Source organism: Balaenoptera borealis (assembly GCF_965194805.1).
Source record: "Balaenoptera borealis genome assembly, chromosome: 2".
In the NCBI taxonomy this organism is placed as follows: Eukaryota; Metazoa; Chordata; class Mammalia; order Artiodactyla; family Balaenopteridae; genus Balaenoptera; species Balaenoptera borealis.
This window is the reverse complement of record NC_138867.1, coordinates 67831749-67849672: the sequence shown is the minus strand read 5'-3', so window position 1 is coordinate 67849672 and position 17924 is coordinate 67831749. Positions and strand designations below refer to the sequence as shown.

Genomic DNA, 17924 nt, shown 5'->3' with positions numbered 1-17924 from the left:
GGTAACAAACATGCCAAATATTACAAGTACTTACATTTTCTCAGGATGTAAATAATTTTCAAAGAGAACTTTTGAATTAAGGACAAAAAACATGTTCAAAAGTGCGGAGGACTTTTGGCACTGACACTTCTAAGGAAACCAGGTAATTATTTTGTAAATGCCTGTATCCATATATTAAACAAGATCTCTATGTTCTCCAAAAGATAAATGGTTAAAAGTTGTCTATTTCTATAATATGATGTTAACTTCTTCCCACACACATATTTTTTCATTCAAATATCCCCTACCATGTACTACTACTTCCATCCATGCGCCTATGCTTCTATCTACTCATCTATCCATGACATTTATGTCTATTACATTAAAGGAAATAAACTGCTTACAATAAGTCAATGCTTTCCTAGTAATTTGACTACACAAGGGTTTCTCACTGGACTCAAACTTCATTTTATTGGTGGAACTCCTTCAAATGAAATCTTGTAGAAGTAATCTAACAAGAAAAACAGTAAAAAGTTAAACTGGGCTTCCCTGGTGGCGCAGTGGTTGAGAATCTGCCTGCCAATGCAGGGGACACGGGTTCGAGCCCTGGTCCTGGAAGATCCCACATGCCGTGGAGCAACTGGGCCCGTGAGCCACAACTACTGAGCCTGCGCGTCTGGAGCCTGTGCTCTGCAACAAGAGAGGCCGCGATAGTGAGAGGCCCGCGCACCGCGATGAAGAGTGGCCCCCGCTTGCCGCAACTAGAGGAAGCCCTTGCACAGAAACGAAGACCCAACACAGCCAAAAATAAATAAATAAATAAATAACTTAATTAAAAAAAAAAAAAGTTAAACTGCTCTGGAAATGAGGGAGAGGAGGTAGGAGGAAGACCGTCTCATTTACCACCAGCTCCCTTGGTTCTCCAAAATATATCTGACAAATTTTTAGGGCTTCATGAAACACAGTCGGAAAGGGGGGAATATGTAACATGCTTTAGTGAGACACAGAGTATACTTCATGCTTCATAAAGGCTTTCTTCACAAAAGTTAAAATATAAGGTTCAATCATTTCTAGTTATTTGATCTGGAATTTTCTATCTGGAATTCCACATGGTTCTAGACAGCCAATCCTTTATAGCATGTACATGTAGTAAAGAACTGAATACATAACCACATAATGTCTCCTGGCTTTCACCTTACTTATGCAGTTCTCTCAATCTTCCTGCTATGCCCTACATTTCAACTAAAAAAGAACTGCTAACTGCTTTCTGCCCCTCACGCATATTTTTTGTTTTTCTATTCCTGTGCTTCTAAATCTGTCATTCTCTGTTGGGATTCTGCCTTGCCTTCACCATTCACAAACCCAGCTCTTTACCACTTTGGTATAAAGCTTCCTGACAGTCATGACTTTCAGGATGCCCTCCACCCGGTCTACGACACCTTGCTTATGATTCTCTTAACAAATAAAAATATTTTCTTATAGTTTTCTTAAGATATATGTTCTATTTTGCCTTGAAGTATAGATTTTGTGTACTTGTTCATCTCTCAGCTAAATTATAGCTATGTTCGGGGAGTTACATTAAGGAAAGCTGGTAGCCCCTCAGTGTTGAGTATAGTGTGAGATCTTTCAGAATTGCTTATGGAAGGGCCATAGACAGAAAAATTACCTATTCTCTACAACTCCTCCACTGCCACCAAACCCCAAACAACTGGCAGAAACAATGTATAACCACTTTTTAGAAAAAAGTGAGTAAACATTACTAGTTTGAATTAATAAAATGAAAAATCCCATCAGAATTCCCTGAGCGCTTTTCAAATTCTTCCATTAGCAAAAAAGTGTGCTGGACTGAAATACTTTGGGAAAAAGTCTTGTACCTCTGTTCATTATCTGGCCAGGGTGAGGCCAGAATACATAACAGGGGGAGCGGGAATAAAGGAAACTGTACTCTCCCTCTGGTGTAGTAATAGCCTTGAATCCCCAACACGAGCAATTCTGACTACTTACTGCCGCAGAAATAAGGTCTGACCAAAGCGTTGAACAATGAAATATTTTAGAGTAACAGACTTTCCCTTTCTCCTTTCCCCTGTTTTTTGTTGTGCTCTATTCTCTGTTCTGTATTTTGTGCCTCACAGTGGAAGAAAAGAAGCCACAAAGATGAGTCAGGGTTTCCAGCCTCTGTGATAGAAACACTGGCCGAGCTGAAGCACTTCAGCGATGCAGATTCCTGTTGCCTAATCGGCCCTGTCACAGGAGTTGGGGAGGGATATTGCCGCTGTGGCTTTGCACGCATCATCCACTCTCCACCAGTGCCAGGTATTGCTGAAAATCTAAAACTATACAAAGTCTAAAACAACAATGGCTGGGAACTGTATCACTCCATCTCTATGACACTGACACTCCTTTGATCATAAAATTATTTTTGTTAACATAAAATCTTAAACATTTGGCACCTGAAGTCAATCTTAAGAGTCCACAATCTTAAGAGATTTACCTGATTACTCGAATGTTTTTAAGTTTGGCCCCGCTTTAAATTGTGACTATCAAGCCTAACATGGGAATTCAATAATCTGTGATTTCATCTACTGAAATATTTTTTTTTACAAGTCTAAAGTGAGATGAACACAGAATGACAAATTAATCTCAAATAAATTTTAATGTGATGACAAATTCCATGGTTTTTAATAACTACTCATTTTCCTACTTCTTGGTCCCCATGAATATTTACTGATATATAGATACAAGCACTGATTATGCAACAGCACATATAGGTATCATAACAACTCTCGATGAGGACCACATGGTTTCTGCTCACTAAGAATTTGCAAGCTTCTGTAGAAAATTCACTGGACTGTTCAGGGATAAAATTGGTATGGTTAATAGTTTTGAGTTTTTTCAGGATAACTGCGCACTAATGCAAAAGATGTTCACTGAAAACTTCTGTGAAATACATCCTACTTTCCTGATTTAATTAATAGAGCCTGCAGATTAAAGTTTAACATCTCCATCATGTGATCATCCTGAGAATCAGTTCTCACTGCGTTGTGATCCTGAGAGATTATTCTGAAGCTCCTTGGACACTGTTATTTTAAAAATACTTAATATCATCTTTCTCTTTTTTAATTAATTCTGCTTGAATTTCTAATTATTAAGGCTTTGTATAATTAAGCTGTAGTTACAGTCAAGGAGTATAATATAAAGAGGGGGTACCTTGACCTGGGTCAAGAAAGTAGAGTTGACGATGCTCTGAGATCTCTGGGTAACCTAGAAAAAGACCTTTGATTGCTGTGTCCATCCCCTGCTTTGTAAAGTGGCATCAACAGTATACTTCCCAGGACTACTGAAAGGGTAAAATAATAATAATGATAATAACAGTATAAATATATGGAAAAAAAATGAAAGTAGGTCATAATTTTATTTTTGTAAATCAGAATAATATGCTATAGTACAGACCCCACTAGCCAAGTATTTTACAACAATTTTATTTAGATAGACATTTCCCAATGAAATGACTGAGAAAGTTGCTGTTTGCATAGAGGCTAAATTATGATGAATCCCTCCTTGCAGAACATATTGTTTAATGAACTTTTACTTTGATTTTCTTTGGCAAATTTGGGTTAATTTCTCCAGAATCACCAACTTTTAAAAACATATTAAGTTAAAAACTAAAATCAATAAGGCATACTACACTACTTATTTTATTAAATTATAGACATGCATGTCTTGTGAGCATAATTCTCTGATTTCTCACTATGATCTTATCTAAGAACATCGTGTGTTAGTTATTTTCTAAAATACTCCTATACTGATTGCTTTATGTTAAACGATTTACCATCCTATATTTGAGAACAGGTTATATGTGTATGATTTTAGTTAGCAACAATGTTTTATTGCTGTGGACATGTATTATAAAAGTTATGGTAACAAAATCTATATTTACACAGTAAACCCTTTTTTCCAGGACAGACTGAATTACAGAGTAATCGAATTTATAGCATTTTGTTAATTTTTGTTAATTTTTAAATAGGTAATATATATACTTGGTAAAAACTTTAAAAGGTACACAGTGGTACACAAGAAACAGATCTTCCCTTCATTTTTATACCTTCAGCCAATAACTGTCTCTAAGAACTAACTGCTATTATCAATTTCTTAGCTACACTTCCAGAGATAATTCTAATGAAACTGAGTTTTAATGCTTTCAGATTTATATATTAACCCAGTCTAAGTTAATGTGGTAGGCCATGGTATGTTGTAGGATAGATTTTCCAAAGGGTGATTTTCAGAATTAAACTATAGACTTAGTTGACAATAAGGGTTTCAGTATTGGTGTATTACCTGTAATAAATGTATCATACTAAAGCAAGATGTGACTAATAGAAGATGAGGGGGGGTATATATGGGAATACTCTGTACTATTTTCTAAATTTTTCTGTAAATCTAAATTAAAACTATTCTAAAAAATAAAGTCCATCATAAAAAAAAAAGTTCATTTGGGAGCTGAAGATTCCGTTCTAATAGGTTGCTGTTGTGAGGTCTTGGTCAGCTCAGTATAATGGTCTTCTCAGCTGCAAAATGATTAGTAAGGTTTGGGTTTTTTTCTTTTTTCCCCAATCACTATAAAATGTTCTCAGGATATGAATTAGTTAGAATCAGTTTATTTCCATGCTTGTTATTAATTCAGAAATTCAACTTCAGTTCAGTAATTCAATTTAATAAATATTTTTAGGTTGCTATATCATACCAACCAATCTGAGTGTGTCTTGAAAAGAAACAAAGTTTTTGTTTTCTGAAACAAAGGAAACATTATTCCTAGAGTTTTATCTAAATATCAATTTATGCAAAAATCTATAGTTTATGTGAAATTTTTACAGCAAAAAAGCAAAGGTAAATTTTCTCTAGACAATATCTAAATGATTATATATTTGGGAGGGCACTCAACTCTTGATTATCTGGTAGAAGATAAACTAAAGTAATAATTAATCAGAAAGCATATATTTGTAAAGAAATGAAAATTACTATGAATAAAACAACTATATACCAAAAGATATTTGTAGTAATAAATAAATGGTACAGACCTATCTAAGATAGCCTGATAGACTAGGCCCTATCCCTCAGTTCATACAGCAGTACTTGTGGGGTACAGGCATACTTCAGAGGTAACTGTGGATAGGGGTCCAGACCACTGCAATAAAGCGAATATCGCAATAAAGCGAGTCACATGAATTTTTTGGTTTCCCAGTGCATATAAAAGTATGTTTACACTATATTGTAGTCTATTAAGTGTACAATAGCATTATGTCTAAAAAATGCATATACTTTAATTAAAAAATGCTTTATTACTAAAAAAAACGCTAACCATCAGCTGAGCCTTCAGCGAGTCACAATCTTTTTGCTGGTGGAGTGTCTTGCCTCAATGTTGATGGCTGCTGACTCATCAGGGTGGTGGTTGCTGAAGGTTGGGGTGGCTGTGGCCATTTCTTAAAATAAGACAACAATGAAGTTTGCCACATTGATTGACTCTTCCTTTCATGAACAATTTTTCTGTAGTATGCAATGCTATTTGATAGAATTTTACCCAGAGTAGAACTGCTTTCAAAGTTGGAGTCAATCCTCTCAAACCCTGCCATTGTTTTATTAAATAAGTTTATGCAATATTTATTCTAAATCCTTTGTTGTCATTTCAACAATTTTCACAGCATCATTACTAGTACTAGATTCTACTTCAAGAAAACACTTTCTTGCTCATCCATAATAAGTAATTTCTCATCTGCTCAAGTTTTATCATGAGATTGCAGCAATTCAGTCACATCTTCCACTTCTAGTTCTAGTTCTCTTGCTGTTTCCACTACATCAGCAGTTTCCTCCTCCACTGAAGTCTTTCACCCCACAAAGTCATCCATGAGGGTTGGAATCAACCTGTTCCAAACTCCTGTGAATGCTGATATTCTGACCTCTTCCCATGAAACACAAATATGCCTAATGACATCTAGAATGGTGAATCCTTTCTAGAAGGTTTGCAACTTACTTTGCCCAGATCCATCATAGGAATCACTCTTTATGGCAGCTATCGTCTTATGAAATGTATTTCTTAAATAATAAGACTCGAAAGTCAAAATGACTCCTTGATCCATGGGCTGCAGAATGGATGTTGTGTGAGCAGGCATGAAAACAACATTAATCTCGTTGTACATCTCCATCAGAGCTCTTGAACGACCAGGAGCATTGTCAACGAGCAGTAATATTTTGAAAGGAATCTTTTTCTGAGCAGTAGGTCTCATTAGTGGGCTTAAAACAGTAAACCATATTGTCAGCAGATGTGCTATTATCCAGGCTTTGTTGTCCCATTTACAGAGCACAGGCAGAGTAGATTTAGCATAATTCTTAAGGGCCTTAGGATTTTCGGAATGGTAAATGAGCACTGGTTTCACGTTAGTCACCAGCTGTGCCAGCCTCTACCTAACAAGAGTCAGCCAATCCTTTGAAGCTTCGAAGCCAGGCATTGACTTCTCTTCTCTAGCTATGAAAGTCCAAATAGCATATTCTTCCAGTATAAGGCTATTTTGTCTACAATTAAAAATCTGTTGTTTAGTGTATCCCCCTTCATTAATAATCTTAACTAGATCTTCTGGATAACTTTTTGAAGCTTCTACATTAGCACTTGCTGCTTCACCTTGTACTTTTATGTTATGTAGGTGGCTTCTTTCCTTCAACCTCATGAACCAACTTCTGCTAGCTTCAAACTTTTCTTCTGCAGCTTCTTCAAAGCCTTCACAGAATTGAAGAGAGTTAGGTCCTTGCTCTGGATTAGGCTTTGGCTTAAGGGAATGTTGTGGCTGGTTTGATCTATCCAGACCACAAAAACCTTCTCCATATCAGCAATAAGGCTGTTTTGCTTTCTTATCTTTCGTGTGTTTACTGGCGTAGTGATTTTAATTTCCTTCAGGAACTTTCCCCTTTGCATTCACAGCGTGGCTAGCTGTTTGGTACAGGAATCCTAGCTATCAGCCTATCTCTGCTTTTGACATGCCTTCCTCACTAAGCTTAATCATTTCTAGCTTCTGATTTACAGAAAGAGTAAGTCTCTTTCTTTCACTTGAACACTTAGAGCCCACTGTAGGGTTATTAATTGGCCTAATTTCAACATTGTATTGTATCTCAGGGAATAGGGAGGCACAAGGAGAAGGAGAAAGATGGAGGAATGGCCGGTGGGTGGAGCAGTGAGAACATACACAACATTTATTGATTAAGTTTGCTGTCTTATATAGGTGTGGTTCATGGCAGCCCCAAACAACTACCATAGTAACATCAAAGATCACTGATCATAGATCACCGTAACAAATATAATGATAATGAAAAAGTTTGAAATATTCTGAGAATTACCAAAATGTGACACAGAGTCAAAAGAAGTGAGCAAATGCTATTGGAAAATGACTTGCTTGACACAGGGTTGGCACAAACCTTCAATTTGTAAAAAACAAAACAAAACAACAAAAAACCCCACAATACTTGAGAAGCGTAATAAAGCGAAGCTCAATAAAACAAGGTATGCCTGTATTCTAACACCATTGAGCAAGAATTTTGGTTGAACTTCTAATTAAGGGTAGTAATGAAAAAGAAAGGAGGCATATGTCTGCTTAATTCAAGACTCATAAATACAAGGATCTTTACTAAGAGTTGTTTAACAGCCCAGTACTTTTTTGGCAGATAATTTACATGGTCTTAAATCTAAGTACTTGTATTTCTTTTACACTTTTGGGTAACATCTGTGGACTGTGTTGAACTACTAGATTATTCATAAATTTGTTTTATGTCATATTGTTATTAGTATTACAGTTTTGTTTTAACCATGATTCTGGGTAGTCTGTGGTTTCCTTTCTATCTATTCTCACCCAATTTATGCCAGTTAAACAAGGGTTGACTGTAGTTGAATTCCAAGTAATTAGTTTTACTATATTCTCAAATTGTTTCCTGATTTGCCATGCGTCATCTGCAAATATTATCAGAGTTTTCCCTAATTATATTTGTAACCATTTTTTTAACATGAAGTTGCACTCAGCTGAATCATTCCCTCAAATCCTTCATTCTTAAATAGTTTACTCCACATAATATTAACTAAATATAAGTAGGCTATGTGGTATTCTTTGTCTCTCTAATTGAATTTTCTATTGTGTTATTTGTAGGGTTTTTTGCTAGATTATACTTGATTTTCACAAGTTATTGCAGTATAAAATTAAAGTTATTTTAATTGACCCATTCTTTAAAATTTGAAAGTAATCGCTCTTTTTTACAATTTGGAAGTATAGTAGATTATTGCTGTTACTTATTTTCCTTATACTTTATATTATACTACCACAATAATAATCAAAGCTTTCTTATAAGAACATTCAGTCACCAGCCAACATTTATGTGATTCTCCTATACTACGTAATAACTGTTCTTTCAAATGCATGTTTTGCTTTAATTTTACCCACAATGAGATATAGTTGAAACCTTTCTTCACACATAAATTTAAAAAAATATATCCATCATTTTCCTTTACTGTTAGGGCAGCAATATATCAATAGATATAGCATGGATTTTAGACTGTTACTACCCATGTTTGACTCCCTTTTATACCACTTATAATCTGTGATTCTCTGCATCTCAGTCTTCTCATGTGTAAAATGGGGATAAAAATACTAGGTATGTCATAGACTTAGTGGAAGGATTAACTAAGGTAATGCATGTAAAGCACTTTGAAAAATTGTTACATTTTAAGTCCTTAATAGTATTAGCTATTATTATTTTTGTTGGTGTTATTTTTCACCGTCCCAAGAACCCTTATGAGCTATTTCTCCTTGAATTAGGTCTTTCACAATTTGTTTTCTATTAAAGATGAAATTTGTATGTCACAATAAGCTGCCTTATAGCCATCTGATTAACTTTACCCATTAAGTTATTCTATTTATACCTTTAGTATAAATCTTGCTAAATTTTAGCTTATGAATTTGAATGATTGTTTCCAATATTTGAAAGGCTAGGTGTTTGCATAATACCTCTTGCTTAAAAGAACTAAACATGCTGGAGTGTGTGTGCGTGCGTGTGTGTGTGTATACATATATACATATATATATATTTTTTCTTAATAGCATTGAAGAGCTGATAAAGTACTAGGGAAATTATTAGAATAAAATCTAAGGGAAGGCAGGACCCTAGAGGGTTAAAATGCACTAAAGCCTTTTTTTGCCTGAGGACATTTACTGGAACTTTGTGACCTTAAGCTGCAGTTTTCACACAGTTGCAGGGCACAGGGGTACAGAGGCAAAGCTTAGGGCTTGCCCAAAGAGGAGACCCTCCCCCCATAGAAGTGGGTCACCCGAGATTCATTTAGTAACCACAAACTTACCCTTGGGTATATTTGCAGCTCAAATTAATGTGACTTGGGTAGTTTAAAAAACAAACAAACAGAACAAAACCCTCAATGGTGAATGTGTTAGCTGGACTGTGGTAATTCTTTCACAATATATACATATCATCATGTTGTACACTTTAAATACATTACACTTTCATTTGTCAATTATACCTCAATAAAACTGAAAAATAAACAAACAAACAAGAACACCTCAAACCAGGTAGTTTAAAGTAGTTGAAGACCATTAGTGCTCCTTTGTGGCAGAAGCAATGACAAATATTTTTCAGAGAAAACACCTTTATACTAGGTCTCAAAGAATTCCTACAAGTAATTTTCTAAGAAAAAATGAGTATCACACAGTAAAAAATTACTTCACTCCTAAGGAAACAACACTTATGAACAAGAACAGTAGAAACAAGAACAACAGAAACTGGTTGCAAAGATTTCAAATATTAGAACTAACAGACAGCAATAAAATAACAATGTTTACTAAATTTCAAGAAATAAAAGATACTCTTAAGAATAGTAACAGGAAACTATAAACAATGATAAAGCATATTTGAAAGAGAACCACATACAATTTCTAGAAATAAAAAGTATAATACCTGAAATTCAAAATTCAATGGTCAGGCTTAGGCTTAACAGAGATTAGGCTTTCAGATATGAAGAGAGAATTAGTAACCTGAAACATGACTAGAAGGAATTATGCAGAATTCAGCATAGGAAGTCAAAGAAAGGTTAAGAGACATAGAAAATAGAGTAAGCTGGCCTTACCTAAGAGTAATTTGAGTTCCAAAAGAAAGGGACAGAGAGAATAAGACAGAAGAGATATTTGAAGAAATAATGACTGAGAAGTTTTTGGAACCAATGAAAGTGACCAATCATTCTCCTTAAAAATCACAAATCACAAGCAAAATAACCAAAAAGAAATTCACACTTGGATGTACCAGAGTGAAACTTCAGAACACCAAAGACAAAGAGGTAATCTTAAAAGTAGGCAGTGAGAAAAGGCAGATTACCTCCCAAAGAGTGATTGTGTTAGCAAATGTTCAATTTCCCATGAAATTAAATCTTTAGCATGTTGAAAGAAAATAACTGCTAACCCAAATTCTAGCTCCAGTAGAATTTTCACAAGAGCAAAAGTCAAAGACATTTTTCAACCCACTAAAAATTGAGAAAGTTTGCCTCTAGTAGAGTTTCCTTAAAGGCAATTCTGAAGAATGTATTTCAGATAAATGGAAAATAATCCCAGATAGTAGTTCTAAAATGCAAGCAGTTCTAAATCCAAGAAGGAAAATAAGAACAGTGACAGTTATAAATTTGTACATAAATTTAAATGAGCACTGGCTATATATATGAAATAATAAGAAGAATGTCTTTTTTTTTTAATTTAAAATTTAACTATCCTCAAATACATTAAAATTTAATTATCCTCAAATACATTAAAATAACATATAACTTTGTGGGATTTGGGTATTAAAGGAATTCAAAGGAATTAAAGTTTAAAGGAATTAAAGTGTTCCAAATATTGCATTCTCTGATGGGAGCAAAAGGGTACGTGATTGACTTCTACACTTTCATAAGTTAAGAAAACATGTTGGAATTGTAGAGTAGCCACTAAAAGAAGAGAAACAGTATATTTACTCCAAAACAGTAAAAAGACAAAAGTTGAAAGACAAAAACTATCAGATGAGATTAAAAAAACAAAACAAAACAAAAACAAACAAACAAAGAATGCAGTTAAATGCAGTATACAAGAGAGATTTCCAAAATGTAAGGATATCTAAAGGTAGAAAGTAACAAAGATGGAAAAACATATATACCAGGTAAGTGCTAACAAGAAGAAAACTCATGTGGTTACATTAATATCTTTTATTGAGATAAACAGCATTACTAGAAATAATGAGAGTGATTTTATAATAATTTAAAGATTCCAGTTTTCAGGAAGATAAAACTATTTTATCTAATAACATAGTCTCAGGTTAACAACTACAATAAGATATAGACAAGCTTATTATGGTAGTGAAAGATTTTAACACATCTCTTTTCATAGAATAACCAGAGGAAAATGGACGTGGATATAGATTTTAATAAGAAGATTAACAAATTTGACCCACTGAACATATATAGAACACTTCACCCAACAAATGCAGACATATTCTCTTCTGGCACATATAGAACATTTATGGTATCTAAGAAAATTTTCAACAAACTTCAAAGGACTGAATTCATATAACATGTAACCTAAACTCTGTCACTTATTAGCTTTGTGACATTGCTGAAGTTCTTTAGCCTTTCTGAGCTTCAGTCTCCTAACTTCAAAATGGGGTAACAATGGTATACCTCAGCTGTGTAACCAGAAACAGAAAGAGATGATGCACTGACGGGTCCTACACGCAATGAGAGATGGTTTGGATTTTAAAATAATGAATCTAAACAAGGAATGGCATGATTAGATATGTTTTAGAAAGATCATTTTGGCAGCAAGATGGAGAATGGCTCAGAGAAAGGGAAAACTAGAAGCAGGGTGATGTGTTCGGAAAAATTATAATACATCAGATGAGAAATAATGAGGGCTTGAAGAGCGTGTGAAAGGACATATCTTCACAGATATTTATCTTCCTATTTACAATTTCAGGGCCAAAGAGAACTAACAGAAACTAGGTCTACTAAATGTATAGCTATTACTTTAAAATTCTTTGGTGAATGACTGAAAATGTTAAAGCACATAATTTTTTCATTCATTAAAAAGAGAGAATCTAAGACGCAATCTTTAAGGCAAATATCTCTATGACCTACACGGAAAAGAAACTGAGCTATGGTATATTTTATTTGTGTGTGTATATACATATATTATATAGATAACAGATATAGATTTCTTTTTTAAGTAAGTCTATTTTTAAAGTAGTCTCTGATCTCACTCTTTAATATCGTCTAAAGTTTAATAATGCTCACTGTTAGGTATTTCTTCACAGCCAATCCCCCAAAGCAAAAACACTGCATATTTCTGTTACCTGCTATTAACAGATACTTAAAATACTTGCATATTAGTGTATTCACTAAATAATCTTAGAAAACTCAAGAGAAAATATTTCTATGCACAGATTTTTGAGGCCATTCAGTTCGTTAACACAAATGAAGCGAATATTAAAGAAAACTCTATTTTCTTTATAATTTTCATTTACTTGGAATTTGGCTAACATATGAAAGTATATGTAATTTAAATTTGAGTAAGTGAAGTTAAAATTAGTCTGAATAATATGTCTGTGTAGCATAAGCATTCTATATGGAAGAGGTCCCTCCCTAACTTAGTTTTGCTTTTGTTTTTTTTTATCATGGACTCAAAGGCCATAAGTGGTAGGAAGCAAGATTTAAATTTAGGGGGAATAACACTTGGCTAGTGTAAATGATAGTGCTGATAAGGACAGCTATTGCAGAGAATGCCATGGTGGCATATCCTTGCTAAAAGAGTTCTCATTTCTCATAGTACCAAATTAATTTTCATCTGCATGTCCTATACAAGAGTGTCATAAAAGAAAATGAGATTCATTTGAAATGAAAGGGTGTGCTGAAATAAAGTGTCAGAATAAGATGGATGGAACAGGCAAAGAGGTAGGTGTGATTCCAAGCGATTTTACACATTGTTTCTGCCAATCATTTTGGAACTCTTTCAAACGTTACATCAAATAAAGTCAATCTCAAGAGAGATTTGTAATTTATATAATTTATACTTTGGCAAAAAGCAATGCTAAATATCACTGCTGCTGCTATCTGGAAAGAAGAGCAGAGGAGGAAAAGGAGATCAAGGTCATGCTTATTTGCTACTTCTCTCTTATCTTCCACTGCAGAGCATCAAACTGTATCTTGAATCTGACAATACATCACCCCTTTCATCTTTCATCTGGATTAGAGCAGCCTTTTAACTGGTCTTCCAGAGTTCCACTTGGGACCACTTTCAATCAGTCTACCATAGAGCAGAAAAAGTGATCTCACAATGTAAATCAAATAACAAAATTCACTGTTTAAAACCCCGCAAGTTTCCCAAAGCACAAAGAATAAAATCCAACCTCCCTTACTTTGGGCTGTAAGCTCTGCATGATCTGGCCTGCCTACCTCTCCGTGTGTGTGTGTGTGTCTGTGTGTGTGTGTGTGTGTTAACCTCCTGTGTATGTTATTACCCAACCGTGCCGAGTTTCTATCCACCTTAGAACATTTGCATATACCCTTCCTTCTTCACAGAATACCTCACTTCTAAAAGCCTATTCTTTCTGTTTACATGAAGCTTAAATATTACCTGCCTCGAGTCTTTCCTGACCACGTATCTCAGCTCCTTGTTTTTAGCATACATCATAGTGTATGATTAGTTTTTATATTTGTCAACTTTTTACAAAGTTACTTTCCTAACATGGAAGCTCTATGATGACAGAGTGGTGTGTGTCTTTTCTAATGGCATCTTTTTATGTACAATTTTTTATTACAGAAATGTAAGGTAGATTATTCTATAATAATCTTACATTATTCTAATGTAAGGCACATCATTGTTTCTTTTACTTTGAAATAATAGCACAGTGTATTAAAAAGTGTGTTCCATACTAATACATGATGTTTGACGAAAAACTGGTCCTAGGTCAAACAATTCTTTGCAAGTGCTACAAACTATATGTTCTTCTTGAGGGTCCCTGATGCACATTAGGATACTGAAAGCTTCGAGAAGTAAAGGTATACTTTTAGTTTTACTCAATCCATTGATTACTGTATTTGTAGATTCTGCAAATTCCTTCTTCATTTTCTTACTTAGTAGCATTTATTAACCTCTTGAGGTATTAGTGTTCAACATAAGAAACTTTGAGAAATGATCCTATAGAGTTCTAGGGAAGAACAGTTTGCTCATTGTCTTTTCTATTTACCTACCTAAATGTATTCAAGGATTTCATCATAGCACCAAATGGTTCTCCCCAAAACCCTCCTATTCTACAAAAATGTCTTTAAATGTCCTAAAAATGCCTTTAAAAGTTCTAAAACAATGTCAAGAGGTGGAAGAAAAGCATGATCACTAAAGCTAAGTAAATTTATATGAACTAGTAATAAATCACTAATAATTTACGCATACCTAAAATTCAGGCCTACATCCAGATTTTCCATTTTGTGTTTTATTTTTGAAACATGGTCCTTTAACCATAATTATGCTAGTTTTATTGTTATTGTTCTTATTATTATTTTATTTGTTTTGTTTGTTTGTTTTTTGTTTTTTTTCTTGTGATCTCATAAGGCAACCAGAAGTCCTCTCAATCAATTCCTACAAAGCTATTCAGGTAGAATTTGCTGCTAATGGTAATCTCTTGGTATGGTTTTTATAGACCACACATATTCTTTGAAGTAATGTAAGTATTACTTGGATGTCCACTGCTCCTAAAACATTTTTGTTTAGCCAGTTCACTAGAAGTTTCACTGATAGTCATAAGTACTTGGAGTACATGACTTTTTATAGCATAATATAGTGAAGATAAATTTCCATTGGTGAAGCTATTTTTTTTACTCCTTGAACTATTTTGGTTCAAAACACCAAAAACTTAAACCTTGAATTCAATTATACTGAATCTTTGTTCCTGTTGTTCCCATTATCTTTTGATTATTTCTTTGGCACAAAATACTATTTGAGTAGAAAAAAATCTCTAAGTTTCGTCTCTGTAGTTAGGAACTTTTGTAGATATACATGCCATTGGTTAAGCACAAGTATGTCTGTTAGCCTACCAACAGATGGTATAAATAGTTAGTCATGGTCATTTTCTTTTTGTCATATTTTATTCTTTAGTCCACAGAGTGTTTAAGTATTATTTATACCTATTTATGATAAAAAGAGAAAAAGACAAGAGTTAAACATCTTTGACCGTTTTGGAAAAGAGATATAAAGAGTTAAAGTTAGATATTAATGACATTATTAATACCTACAATTTTATAAATGAAACCAACTTTAAAATATCTATACATTGGTTGCTTTTATAGTGTTAATTTAAGAGAAACTTTTGTAACCTACTCTGTTCAAAATTGCTTCTGTAGTTATAAATTCTTGTATATTCTAACCTTTTTCTTAGGTAATCTGATGTAAAATCACATTCATTCACTCATTTATTAATTCAAGAAATATCTCATGTTTGTCTAACACTCAAAGTACAAGTATCTTGCTAAGTGCCATGGAATACAGAAGGTGCCGGGGCACTACCTCAGCATTCAAGCAGCTTAAAAACCTAGTATGGAGGTAATTCACATACATAAATACTAGGCAAAATGGATTAAAAATTAGATGATGTAATTAATAGCCTACAAGCTCAAAGAGGAAAGATTGTACTCAGGATTTCCAGGAAAGTCTGGTAGAAGAGGTGACTTTTAAAGGCTAGGACTATAAAAGAAGTAGGAAATAAGAATTTTCAAGCAGAGAGTTTAGGCAAAACAAAACCATAAAAGTGAAGGGATGAGAAATATTTGCAGAATTTCAGTAAGTCTGATTTGAGAACAGTAACTGATAAATAAAGCATAGGGTAGTATTAGGAGATAAGACTGTGGAGGTTTGGTCATGAAAAAGGACATCATTTTCTTTGGGAGAGGAGGGAAAAAGCGATGGTGATATATAAGACGAGTATGACTGGTGACAAATAATAAGGAGTGGAGAACATCTTCTACTGGGTCTATGACTAGAGACAAAGTCGCTGGTGTGGTGGGAATGTATCCATGGAAAGAACAGCTTAGTCAGATGACAAAAATGGAGATCCATATCTTTATTTACATTTTAAATTATAACTGTTAAATAAAATTACATTGAGCAAGAAATGGGCCAATAATAAATCTCACTATTATTTCTATTGTTTATGACAATAGGAACTAATTCTAGTTCCTATATATACTATATACTGAGTTTAAAAAGATCACTTTATCCTGTCACTAAATCTACAATAAAATAAAGACTTAAGTTCCTCTCTTTTCTAGTGAACTAAGAAAAATCCAAAATATATTTTTTGTCAGCTGGTCTAGAAAATAAACAAAAGACACACATTTGATGAAATTGTGAATTTATGAAAAAATAATTTCATTAATATGCGATTGATCAAACAACTAAACCAAAAAAAAAAGTGGGGGGGAGGAAAGAATGAATTGCCGGTCCATTCAGTTCACTGGGATGTTAACTAGCCTGTAAGTATGAGAATAAAGAAAGAGTCCTGCTGTGTTCAACTTGCAGAACTGTAAATTATTTTATCTACAAAAATAAATCATTTCATTAATTTTGGAAATATGGTACAATTCAAAATTTCATTTATATGAAATAAAATAATGCCACTTCATTACCATAAGGCAAACAGTGGGAAAGTCAAATGTATATTTAAAGATTTACTTCAAATTAGATACTAGAGCTTAAGTTTGTGGGTAATGAATACCACAAAACACTGAATTCTTCAGCAGAAAAACATTTAGTCAATCCCAATTATTCTGGAGGATACTTACTAGAATTAGTAATAATTGTAAACAGAAAGTGCTCTCTGCAAGTGTTTTCCAAAATCCCATGAGACACTCCAGTAAAAGGTGTTTTAAATTCAAACACATTTGGGAAATGTTGATTCAATAAAGCTAACATGTAAACGTTCACTGTGAATCTCAGGGAAGGGCTATAGCCTGCAAAGTTTCCCCAAAGCAGATGGCTAGGGAACCTCTTATTTGCCGGACAGTTCCTTTTTACTATTTCAAGGAACAAACTCTGAGATGCTGCTTTATGAAAAATGATGGGATTCAGTTTTCCCTACAAACTGTGGTAGTTTTGCTTCACCTTTCTTTATGTCTTATTCACAGAATGTCCTCAAGTCCCACATCTTGCCCTACACCTCAAATATATATAAATACACACACATACACACAATATATATGTCACATTTATACAAATACAAAATTTTAAATATGTATGTATCTTTCATATCTATCTACCTATCAAAATTTACCCTCTCTGAGCAATGCCCCAGGATCCAGTTGTTTTCTCCTTCCCTTTCTCCCAAATCAAAAGTCTTAACACATGGTGTCTCCGAATCAGGTGTCATAGAAAAGCACCTAATAAATTTAAATGATTTGGCAGATAAAGTTGGTAATAATCAGGTGTACAGAAATTTTAAAAGCATAGGGCTATCTGTCTTAACCTAAAGAAATAAACCATAAACAGTAAATGAAGTTTGAAGGTGGATTAAGTCAGATGGAAGATGTTCTATTCTGCTGATCCAACAACTATTCTACATAAGCATCTATCCACCTTGTTTACGTGTAAGTCCAGTAACAAATTTTTATCCAAGGAAAGCATTGCTATTATTCTTTGGGAAAAGTATTTAAATTTTTCATTGTTCTTCTTCTACCCTTCTCAACACGAAAGAAGAAAACAGAGAAAGAAACAGAAAATAGAGAAAGAAAGAAATAGAGAAAGAAAATTCAGGCAAATTTTATAGGAAAATGACAAAACTTTTTTTATACATATTTTATAAATTTTATAATTGCATAATCCTAGTGTGAACTGTGACATAGAATT

The 17924-nt window shown here is 33.8% G+C and overlaps 1 protein-coding gene across 8 annotated transcripts in view; it reads right to left on the bottom strand.

Moving 5' to 3' along the window:
* XRCC4 (X-ray repair cross complementing 4) overlaps nt 1-17924 on the bottom strand; it is a 280811-nt gene that overhangs the window by 35519 nt on the left and 227368 nt on the right. The gene's annotated exons all lie outside the window — the stretch shown is intronic.